Source organism: Anabrus simplex, chromosome 3, assembly GCF_040414725.1.
Source record: "Anabrus simplex isolate iqAnaSimp1 chromosome 3, ASM4041472v1, whole genome shotgun sequence".
NCBI classification, from domain to species: Eukaryota; Metazoa; Arthropoda; class Insecta; order Orthoptera; family Tettigoniidae; genus Anabrus; species Anabrus simplex.
Window position 1 is genome coordinate 48380346 of NC_090267.1, and position 13129 is coordinate 48393474.

Genomic DNA, 13129 nt, shown 5'->3' on the forward strand with positions numbered 1-13129 from the left:
AGAAGTGGTTTTCCGTGGTTCCCCACTTCTCCTCCAGGCAAATGCCGGGATGATACAGAACTTAAGGCCAAGGCCGCTTCCTTCCTTCTACCTTGTCTATCCCTTCCAATCGTCCCATCCTCCCCCCACCCAAGCACCCTGTCCAGCATAGCAGGTGAAGCCGCCTGGGAGAACTACTGGTCCTTCCAGGACACTGCGGTAGAGGTGGGATCCCTGGCTGAGTCCGAGGGAAAAACCAACCCAGGAGGGTAACTAGGATAAGAAACAAATAATAATAATAATAATAATAATAATAATAATAATAATAATAATAATAATAATAATAATAATAATAATGTATGCCCTTAGTCCCGTTCCTTGATATGGGGTTGGGGATGAAGTGAGGTGAATTTGTTCAGCATGATTTTACGGCGGGTATCCTTCAGTTGAGGAGCTAACGAAGATGAAATGAACGATGGCGAATTAAATTATTAGGTACAGAGGCGAGTAAGGAATCGGCTATGGCATATGAATAGGAACTGCCCGGCTTTTGCTTGAAAGTGAATTGAGAAATCACAGAAAACCATTCTCGGGTCAGCCGATTGTGGAGAACCCACGTGCCTACCAAATGCAGAGCTTGGCTCTATAGCCGTTCCACGTTAACACGCGCGGTCAGTCCGCTCGGTCTAATAATAATAATTGTACCTGGAGGTACACCTCAACATCGCGCATTCAAAATTAGCGCCTAAAGAAACTCCTATATCGAACTAAAGTAGAAACTACTACAACAGGAACTCAGAACTTTAATCAGAAGATCTCACCACCGAAATATTATATAATTTTTTTATTGTGCAGTTTCCTAACCTGAGTGAATTTCTCCTTGTTTTGTTTGCCATGCATCAAGAAGTTTGAACATTTTTCTACAGATTACACCATTTAAAAAAATTATGGTCATGCCCTCTGGTGCAAAGTGAAAGAACTTATAATTTAAAGAAGTTTTGTATTTCTAGGTTTTTGTGCGGATTGATGTTCATTTATTTTTGGGTTGGCAATATTTCCTTTTTCTTTCCTCCAGTTTTGAATCTAGCCAAACACTAATTTCTGTAATTAATTTTCAACCTACCACGGGTTTCTTGTTCGATTCTGAGCGTAACTTTGAAATTAACCAATTAAATTGAGAGGGTGTGGCTGGTTCAGTCTTGAATGATCTCGAACCTTCCCTGAGGGTTCATAAACTGCGGATTTTCACGTTTCTTGGCCAATTGATCGTCGTCTATCTGAGTGTATATGTTAAGCAGGAGGCGGGCGGCCTCTTTCGTCGGAAGCCATAACATCTATAAGGTAATGGCCACATAACTTCATTCTTTCTTGCTACCTCCGCAGTTTAATCCGAGGGAAATTTCCGAATCTTTAGTTATGTAACAAACTTTTCTAAAATGTAAATCTTCTTCCAGCTAATGTAAAAACTTCGTAAACCCATTAATTGTAAATCGGGGATAGAGAGTGATGTACCCTCTCGAGCTACCCTTCATCTTGGTTTGAGGTGACTACGTTTTGTAACTTTTTTTTCTGTAAGGTGTTAAAGTAATTTCTATACGAGTCACCTCAGTAGTTTGGGAATAGCCCCTGTTTCAGCGGCCTAGAGCCCTTTAGGTTTTTAAGTGTTCATTGTCGTGGAGCGCAGTGTGCCTCCATTCATCTTGTGGTTGGGCCAGTTATCTAAAGTGTTCTTTTTCCATGAAGGCCCAGTAGTTTGGGTATTAGATACCCCTGTAAAAATAAGTTCCATTTGTAAATGGTGGTTTGAGAGACCAGAGATTGATGTAATGTTGCCTTAAGTAGGCAGTAAGAAACTGAGAGCCTGGTTGCTCTTTTTCAATGTTTTGTAGGATTAACGAGTGCTTCTGGAAGGCCAGAAATTGTGTTTTAGGAGTCAGTGCTCTTTGAATTAGGGGATTTCTGCCCTTGACGAAATTTGTTCTGATTTTTTAATTGTAAATATCAGCTGGGAGCTCTGGAAATTGTAAAATTACGGGCTTGAAGCCCAGGATCTGTAAAAAATCGCTAATCTCGGACTTTCCTAGTCTTGTTTCAAGAGTACTTTGTACCTGATATATTTTATGTTAACCAAGTGAAAATTGTTAAGTCGTTGTTTTCTGAAAAAATATAACCTTCAGTTCAAGTTAAATTGATTTTGATATTGGAGATAGACCCATTCACCCCGGCACCTTCTTTAACCTCTTTTTGCTCCACGGGTAACCCCGGAACACGTTGTAGCGGAGCGTGGTTGAATGGGTCTCAATTAAGTCCTTTTGGCGCCTAACATAGAATCCGCATCGAACTCTAAGAATTTTCTCAGTCGCTGGAATTGTTTGTTCTAAAATTGTAAATTTTCTATCATGTCGGGCTCTCGTGAAGTCCTCCATCTCGGGTACTTGCGCAAGGAGGAATTAATTTTTGAATTACTTATTAGAAATGTTCAATCTGGAGGCACAGTTGCGGCAGATACCACCAAACCTAAAGAGCCATTAGAATTACCCATTTGTATCCCAAATTTGGGGGGAAAAGAAATTGATGAGCCTCTGTCCACTATCACCGACAATACCACTGAGCTAGCATCCGTAGTTAGTTTTATTGAAGTGAGTGACCCATATCCTAATCAACTTAAAAGAGTGCAGGCTAGACTGTTCCATTTTTATCACAGGGTTAGGGACCTATTGTCCCTCAAACTAAAAGAAGATCATGCTAAGGAGGCTAGTAACCTTGTTGAACACCTTTCTGAAGTGTCAAATAAAGTTGTCAATTTTTGACAGGGGCAGCCGCCCCCAAAACCTATCAAGCCCCTTCAATCAACTTGGCTGCTGGGGAGGATTCGTCCAAAGTTGTAGAAAGTAGAAAATCTGTGGCAACTCAACAAACTTCTGCCCCATTCGAAAATGAGTCTGATCGTCATACACAATTTCCACCTTTCTTTCTAAATAATGTGATGTTAGAGTGCTCAACCTTCTAGGCCGTTACCTGTTATGTCACTTGGGTTTAGTAGTTTGCCTCATCCTCTGGCTATGTTACTTAGGGGAATTTCAAAATTTTCCGTAAACTCCACTAATGATGTCATTTCGTTTCTAAGATACTTAGTTGAATTTCAGGATCACGCACTAGTGTTTTCCCTCTCTCAATCTCAAATTCTTTAAATTATTTACCCTTACCCCATAGGTGTCCTCTCGGACAAAACAGTCAAAGCAATAGCTGAACAATCTTCCATAGAAGACGTCCACGCCCATCTGCTGGCTAACTTTATTCCGGCTCGAGCCATGTCTTTCTTAATACAAAAGTACTGGATGAAAATCTGGACGACTTCATCCAAGATATTAAGTTTTACACCAGGGTATTCGCTCTTCATTTCCCTGAAGATCAAATCGTGCAGACGATTGTTGAAGGCATTTCCCCGCCCTACAGATCGTATTTGTGTTTCGCGTCGCGCCCTCAAAGCTTTTCAGAATTAGAGGCTATGGCGATCTCAGCCGAGGGGAGTTAGGTATGCCGACAACTTTCGTGTCGCTAAGGAACCCCCTCCGTCTTCTAATAATTTTCGGCCTTCACCTCGCCGAACTTTCACCACCCGTAAGTGCTACGCTTGTGGGTCTACGGAACATCTACGTAATAAATGCCCAGTGATCAAATCCAGTGGGACAAAGAATGGGGCAGGGTCATCTCAAGGATGTTTCAAATATGGTTCGTTTACACACCTCGCTAAAAATTCCCCTAATGCCAATAGCACCCCCTCCTGCTCAACTTCTGGTGCAACCTCCGCCAACTCCAATGATGGAAAATGACTAGTGTCATCGGCTGAGTCAGCTCAGCCCCTGTTAAACCCAGCGAAAGCTCTGGTAAGGATAAAGGTTCCTCTAATCTATCATTTGAAGGTCCTAAAGAATGCCTCAGGATTGCAGCGGAGATCCCCGCACTTGTACCTTTTCTTAAAATTGAGTTGAATAATGAGCCGGTCACGACTCTATTAGACTCTGGGAGTGTTTGTTCACTAATTTCGGCTGAGTGGTATTCCAAATTAAAGACTGTTTGTACATTTTCTGATTATTGTTCGCCTTCGGTCCAATGCGTTTCGGCTAATTCCTCTCCAATAGAAATTTTAGGTTTCATCCTCGCCAAAATTCGTATTTATAAATTCACCTGGAAAGCAAAACTGTTTGTGGCCAAACACTTGTCTTTCCCCATAATATTAGAAGCGGATTTCATGTCTTCCACTGGTCTGGTGCTCGACATTCAGAGCAAGTCGTGCAATTTCAAATTTGCTAATGATTGTAAAATTCCTTTGCTAAAATGTAATTCTGTGTCATGTTTATCTGTTTCGCCTACCCAGGATGAGATATTGTTAGACCATCGACATCTACCTGAGGAGCAGGCTGATAGTATTCGTCAATTGTATCAGTCGTTTCCAGATGTATTTTCCGGTACTCTTGGTGTTACTGACCTCATTGAATACAAGATTGAGGTTACGGATTCAATCCCAGTTAGATTTCCACCTTACAGGCTATCTCCACCCAAAATGAAGTCTCTTAAAGAGATCATCGATCAGATGTTAAAGGAGGGAATTTTTCGACCCTCTAAGTCGGCGTATTCATCGCCCATTTTTTCCTGGTGCCGAAACCCCAAGGTGGCTTCAGGCCTGTGATTGACTATAGAGATTTAAATCGGAAGATGGTGTTACAACCTGTGCCTCTTCCCGACCTTCACTCTTGTTTTTCATGATTTCGGAAAGCTAAGTTCTTTACCATCCTTGATCTCAATCAGGCATACAATCAGATCCCTCTAGCTGAAGAATCGAAACATCTAACAGCTTTTGCCACGGATTGGAACTTGTATGAGTACCATCACGTGCCTTTCGTGATCCCCACGGGGGCAGCTGTTCTTACTAGATTGCTAGATAGGGTCTTCTCCGACATCAAATTTGAATACTTGTATCACTATCTTGATGATGTCGTATTTTCTGAGACCTTTGAAGAACACCTAGATCATATATAGGAGGTACTCAATCGCCTTCGTAAAGCTGGGTTGACTGTCAAATTATTCAAGGTAGCCTTTGCTAAGCCGTCTATGCCATTCCTAGGAGATATTGTGTCGCCCGATGGTGTTTCTATAGATCATTCCAGAACACAGACCATCCGTGATTTCAAACCTCCTAAGGACATCAAAGGTATTGCCAGGTTCATCGGCATGGTGAATTTCTTCAGGAAATTTATTCCTAACTTCGCTAACAGAGCGGCGCCCTTGAACTTACTTCGTAGGAAAAGCGTCAAATTTGAGTAGGCACCGTCTCACAAGCCGCTTTTGAAGATCTGAAATTAGCTCTTTGCAACGCCCTTGTCCTTGCTATATCTGATTTTTCGAAGAAATTCATCATTCATATCGACGCCTCGTCATCGGCGGTCTTCTTCAGGAAACTGATGTCGGAAGGCGACCCATCGCCTATGCGTGTAGGACATTATCGGCCCAAGAGGCCAAATATTCTATCTATGAACTTGAGGGTTTGGCTGTTTTATTTTCACTAGAGAAATTGCGACTGTATCTGGAACACACCAAGTTCCACCTAGAAACTGATAACCAGGCCTTAAGGTAAGCAATAATAAAATAATAAAAATAATAATAATAATTAATACCGGGTGAGTTGGCCATTCGGTTAGAGGCGCGCAGCTGTGAGCTTGCATCCGGGAGAGAGTGTTTGGAATCCCACCGTCGGCAGCCCTGGAGATGGTTTTCCGTGGTTACCCATTTTCACACCAGGCAATTGTTGGGGCAGTACCTTAATTAAGGCCATGGCCGCTTCCTTCCAACTCCTAGGCCTTTCCTATCCCATCGTCGCCGAAAGACCTATATGTGTCGGTGCGACGTAAAACCACTAGCAAATAATAATAATAATAATAATAATAATAATAATAATAATAATAATAATAATAATAATAATAATAATAATAATTAATAATAATAAAATTAGAGAAGTTGAAAGGAAAATTTTGAGGAAACCACTGGGACCTATAAGAAACAACCAATGCTGAATTTAGACTACGATCAAACAGAGAACTGTATTTAAAAGTTGAAAAACTGAGAACTGCAATATGGAAAAGAAAACTCCAGTTGTTTGGACCCATTTTTAGAATGAATAGCAATAGACTAACTAAACAAATCTTCAACTTGTTGAACTGTTACAAATCCAATCCACCGTGGTTCATTGAAATTGAAAAGGATATGAAAAACGCTGGAATTAAAATAGATGCGATACCGGTACAAAACAGAACACGTTACAGAGAAGTAACAGGAAAGGCAGGATTTCAGGAGAGAAAGAAATTAACAACTGGAAGAAAATAGACTTGGTCCGCCTCTGTGGTGTAGTGGTTAGTGTGATTAGCTGCCACCCCCGAAGGTCCGGGTTCGACTCCCGGCTCTGCCACGAAATTTGAAAAGAGGTACGAGGGCTGGAACGGGGTCCACTCAGCCTCGGGAAGTCAAATGAGTAGAGGTGGGTTCGATTCCCACCTCAGCCATCCTGGAAGTGGTTTTTCGTGGTTTCTCACTTCTCCTCCAGGCAAATGCCGGGATGGTACCTAACTTAAGGCCACGGCCGCTTCCTTCCCTTTTCCTTATCTATCCCTTCCAATCTTCCCATCCCCCCGCAAGGCCCCTGTTCAGCATAGCAGGTGAGGCCGCCTGGGCGAGGTACTAGTCATCCTCCCCAGTTGTATCCCCCGAACCGGAGTCTGAAGCTCCAGGACGCTGCCCTTGAGGCGGTAGATGTGGGATCCCTCGCTGAGTCCGAGGGAAAAGCCAACCCTGGATGGTAAGCAGATTAAGAAAGAAAGAAAGAAAGAAAATAGACTCAAGAGGAAAAGGAAAATTAACAACATTCTCAGAAAATGAAGGAAGTTTGGAAACGAAGAAAGTAAGTGCAAAGAAAAGTAACCAAAGTTGATTTATCGTACCCTCGAAAGGGTTATTCGAATAATAATAATAATAATAATAATAATAATAATAATAATAATAATAATAATAATAATAATAATAATAATAATAATAATAATAATAATAATAATACCTCATCTACTGATTGGACATCATTTAAGGTCTACCGGATGGTAGAGATAGTGGAAGTCTGTTGATGTCTCTCCTCTGTGGGAATAATATTAAATGGATTTTGTAAGAGTACAGACAAAATTTCACGACTAATGTCCTCGCTAAGAACATTTAAGCGTAACGAATGCAACCAAGTACAACCGCAAGAGACAGTTTCCAAACACAGGGGCAATGAAATGTATTACACGCTTCACTACTGGTGGGGCAGGGCCACTCCACAGGACAGTGCTGGTCACAGGGATGTTCTCACACCTTAACTCCCTTGCGGGTACAGAAGTAGAGCGCCAGACCGTATGAACAGAGCTGTAATCGTTACTTACAACCACTGTGAGCTAGCATTCGGGAGATGGTGGGTTCGAACCCTATTGTTGGCAGTCCTCAAGATGGTTTTCCATGGTTTCCTATTTTCACACCAAGCAAATTCTAGGGCTGTACCTTAATTAAGGCCACGGCCGCTTCCTTCCAACTTCAACCCCTTTCCTATCCCATTGTCGCGATAAGAACTGTCTGTACTGGTGCGATGTAAAGGAGATTGTAAGCATGTTTATAAAATTACCGTTTTTATGTGATTATCCCAATGATGAACTTTACTTACTTTAATCCCTGGGTACTTACAGTGATCCCCGTGTGGTATTTCTCCCATCAACACAGCAATTAAAACTGAGAGGATTTTGCTCTTGGTGAAGCCTACAACCTGACGTTTCGCCCCACTTATTGCCCGCTGTCCATCTCACAACATTGTCTAGGTCATTTTGCCGTCGATCACAATCGCCTATTTTCTTTCTTTATTGTTAGACTAGCTGATGTACCCGTGCTTCTCAGAAAAACTGACTTTGTGGTTTTCCTAACTGAAATCAACATAGGTCATTACAAAAACGTAAGTATGAATGTAGCGATTAAAAGTAATGCTATCATATAAAATACTCGATCAAATGGAAAGCCGCACGTTCGAACAGTGCTGCGGTTAGATTGCGGTGCCAATCTAATAGTCCAAAGTTCCAGAGCTGGGATGACCAGGCCGCAGACAGCCATGAACACTCATCTGTCATTATTCCGCTAAATATGCACACTGTTCATTCCAATCAGTGCCTCAGATTAGGGATTGAATAGCCCGAATGCTATGATGATCCAGTGTGTTACGTACCAGTAGTATCAGAAAATTTATAAACCAGGGGAATGGCATGCTAAAGAAGAAACTCACCAGCTACTTCCCATCAATATTCAGGCAGGCTGTTACACTCTGTACGACTGGGCGAGTTGACCGTGTGGTTAGCGGTGCGCGGCTCTGAGCTTGCATCCGAGAGATAGTGGATTCGAACCCCATTGTCGGCAGCGCTGAAGATGGTATTCCGTGGTTTCCCACTTTCACACCAGTCAAATGTTGGGCCTGTACCTTAATTAAGGCCTAAGTCACTCCTAGCCCTTTCCTATCCCACCGTCGCCATAAAACCTATCTATGTCTGTGCGACGGAAATCAAATAAAAAATACTCTGTACGCAGCAGTATTCCTATCTACCGGAGATGAGGGGCAACAGAAGACACAAAGCACATCACGACAAACAATGGTCAACGTAATGTTATTGTTGATCAGTGTTATGAGCTTTCTATATTGTAGGCCTACACATTTAGTTTTCTTTCGACTCTGTAAAATATTTTATACCGTAAACTGTAGTTTCTTATTCTCCGACTTTACATACCGATTTTCATTAAATACTGTTTACCCATTTTCTCGTTACTCGGCGCTGATATGGATTTAGTAACAAAAATTCAAATTCATGAATATCTTGGTGATCATAGCCAGTACGGTAACAATGTATAAGACATGAATAATAGGAAATTTAATACTATATAACTTTAGTTATCTAGAATTCATCAACTACACTTCTAATAAGAAATATTTGAGAATTACATTTTAGGCCTTCCCCTAAACTACCATTCCACTCAGCGTGAATAAAATAATTTACAGCCTAGACTATAGCGACCTATTTCCTGACTTTGCATACCGATTTTCATCAAGATAGGACTACTAATAACAACAATATTTGAGAATTAAATTTTAGGCCTTCCCCTAAACTACCATTTTTCTCAGCGTGAGTGAAATGATTTATAGCCTAGATTGTAGCGGCTCATCCCCCGACTTCACATACCGATTTTCATTAGACCTCTAATAACATAAATAGTTGAGAATTCAATTTTAGGCCTTCCCCTAAACTACCATTTCACTCAGTGTGAGTAAAATTATTTATAGCCTAGATTGTAGAGGCTCATCCCCCGACTACACATACCGATTTTCATTAAATTCTCTTCAACCGTTTTCTCGTGATGCGTGTACAGACAGACAGACAGACAGACAGACAGACAGACAGACAGACATTACGGAAAAGTAAAAAGTGCATTTTCTTGTTACTATGGACATGACCGATACAGAAATACCCTTATTTTCAAATTCTGAGCAATGTACAGACAAAACTCTTATTTTATATATATAGATTCACCCTCCATTGTTGGTTTTTCCCTAGTACTCGGGGAGCGTTCACACCTCTACCGCCTCAATGGCAGTCTCCTTGAGCGCGAGACTTGGATAGGGGGATACAACCTAGGAGGAGAACCAGTACCTCGCCCAGGCAGCCTTACCTGCTATGCTGAGCAGGGACCTTATTGGGAGATGGGAAGATTGGAAGGGATACACAAGAAAGAGGGAGGGAAACGGCCGTGGCCCTAAGTTAGCTACCATCCCGGCATTTGTCTGGAGGAGGAGTGAGAAACCACGGAAAACCACTTCGAAGATGATTGAGGTGGGAATCGAACCCCCTGTACTCAGTTGACTTCCCGAGGCTAAGTGGACCCCGTTCCAGTCCTCGTACCACTTTTCAAATTTCGTGGCAGAGTTGTAGAGATGGGATCGCTGGCTGAGTCCGGGGGAAAAACCAACCCTGGAGGGTAAGCAGATTAAGATAGATGAATACATGATAACAGAGTAACCAAAATGCCGGTAATATCTGTGGAAATTGTTCAAGGCATCCTTTGAAGTTGTCAATTTTGATGCAAAATATACCCGTTTTACGGTACTCTGTACAGTATAATTTATGTACATAAGAATCATAAAGGTCCAATAATACCTCTCTCATTTGTTACAGGATCAGGGAGTGAATGCAGTACCACGCACTACCTGCAGTAAGTAGAACACGGTAATCTCTCCGTGGAGGCGGCAGATATTGAGGTCGCTTCCTCGCCCCGAGCCTTGACGGTGAATGTCACTGAGAAATAAGAATGTATAATATCATGTAGTATACTGGCAGCAAATAGCTGCAGGGTTGGAGATCCATCTATCTTCAGTTCGCAAAGAAGTCCCAGGTGTCTTGAGCGGAGGAAGTCATGCGGATTCTTCACTACATCTCAGAGTTGAGCCTTGACATGCTTTCTGTACGCCGGAATTCTAGGGCACTTGGAGACCTCATATCAGACCTGGATTAGCCATTAGGTGAAGTTTAACATATGGTCAAGGCACTGACTAAAGGAGAACTCCACAACTCACTCATTCGCTGGCACAATGCACCCAAGAGGAGAAATTTCATGTAGGTGTACATATCCGCTGATGTTCGATTAGTTACCAGAACGCTGAGCGGTTCAGATGATCCACGTTTAATTCCCTGCTGGGTATGGGCTTTAAATCTCGTCTGTTTAATTCCTCAGGCTCGTTTGTCTCAATACCTCTTTATTTACGTCTAATGACCACCTTAGAAGCATACATCAGATAGTGCATTTCCAAGTCGGATTAACATCAGGAAGGCCATGCGGCCTTAAAATTGGGCTGAATTCCACGTGGAGTCTTGGTTCTAAGTGGTTGAGTACAAGGGCAGGACAGAAAGCGCTATCTGTTAAGTTCTTTTATGATATAGAGAAATGTTGATCTGAAGTTGCGGCATCTTCATTTCATCTGTAGGTTTGGATATAATTATTATTATTTCATAAAAACTAATAAAAAATATTTATTTATTTATTTATTTATTTATTTATTTATTTATTTATTTATTTATTTATTTATTTATTTATTTAATTATTTCAACCCTCCAGGGTTGGTTTTCCCCTCAGACTCAGGGAGGGATCCCACCTCTACCGCCTCAAGGGCAGTGTTCTGGAGCGTGAGACTTTGGGCCGGGGGGGGGGGGGGGAGGATACAGTTGGGGAGGCCCAGGCGGCTTCACCTGCTCTGCTGAACAGGGGCCTTGTTGGGGGATGGGAAGATTGGAAGGGATAGACAAGGAAGAGGGAAGAAAGCGGCCGTGGCCTTAAATGACGTACTATCCCGGCGCATTTGCCTGGAGGTGATGTGGGAAACCATGGAAAACCACTTTGCGGTTGGATGAGGTAGGAATGAAATATGGAATCCACCTTCTCCTCAGTTGACCTCCCGAGGCTGTGTGGATCCCGTTCCAGCCCTCGTACCGCTTTTCAAACTTCGTGGCAGAGCCAGGAATCGAACCCGGGTCTCCGAGGCTGGCAGCTAATCACACTAACCACTATAGCACAGAGGCGGACTGTTTCATTATATACTGTATATAAATGATATGAGTAAATAAGTGGAGTCACAGATAAGGCGAGCTTTTTTTTGTTTTGTTTCGGATGATGTCCTTCTGTATGGAGTAGTAAGTACTGTAAGTTACACGAATGTGAGCGATATCAGTCAATACTGATCTGCATTTAGGGAAGTCGCTCAGGTGGCAGATTCCCCATCTGTTGTTTTCCTAGCCTTTTCTTAAATGATTTGAAAGAAATTGGAAATTTAACATCTCCCTTGGTAAGTTATTCCAATTCCTAACTACCCTTCCTATAAATGAACAGTTGCCCCAATTTGTCCTCTTGAATTCCAACTTCATCTTCATAGTGTGATCATTCCTACTTTTAAAGACGCCACTCAAACTTATTCGTCTACTAATATCATTCCACGGCATCTCTCTGCTGACAGCTCGGAACATAGCCTACCACTTAGTCGAGCAGCTCGTCTTCTTTCTCTCAATTCTTCCCAGCCCAAACTTTGCAACATTTTTGTAACGCTACTCTTTGGTCGGAAATCACCCAGAACAAATCGAGCTGCTTTTCTTTGGATTTTTTTCCAGGTCTTGAATCAAGTAATCCTGGTGAGGGTCCCATACACTGGAACCATACTCTAGTTGGAGTCTTACCAGACACTTATATGCCCTCTCCTTTACATCCTTACTAGAACCCCTAAACACCCTCATAACCATGTGCAGAGATCTGTATCCTTTATTTACAATCCCATTTATGTGATTACCCCAATGAAGATATTTCCTTATATTAACACCTAGATACTTACAATGATCCCCAAAAGGAACTTTCAGCCCCATCAACGCAGTAATTAAAACTGAGAGGACTTTTCCTATTTGTACCGAGCTCGATAGCTGCAGTCGCTTAAGTGCGGCCAGGGTCCAGTATTCGGGAGATAGTAGGTTCGAATCCCACTGTCGGCAGCCCTGAAGATGGTTTTCCGTGGTTTTCCATTTTCACACCAGGCAAATGCTGGGGCTGTACCTTAATTAAGGCCACGGCCGCTTCCTTCCCAGTCCTAGCCCTTCCCCGTCCCATCGTCGCCAAAAGACATATCTGTGTCGGTGCGACGTAAAGCCAATAGCAAAAAAAAAGAAATTCCTATTTGTGAAACTCACAACTTGACTTTTAACCCCGTTTTTCATTATATCATTGCCTACTGTCCATCTCACATTATCGAGGTCACGTTGCAGTTGCTCACATTCTTGTAACTTATTTATTACTCTATATAGAATAACATAATCCGCAAAAAGCCTTACCTCTGATTCCATTTGTTTACTCATATCGTTTATATATAACAAAAAAGAAAGGTCCAATAATACTGCCTTGAGGAATTCCCCTCTTAATTATTACATGGTCAGATAAAGCTTCGCCTACTCTAATTCTCTGAGATCTATTTTCTAGAAATATAGCCACCCATTCAGTCACTCTTTTGTCTATA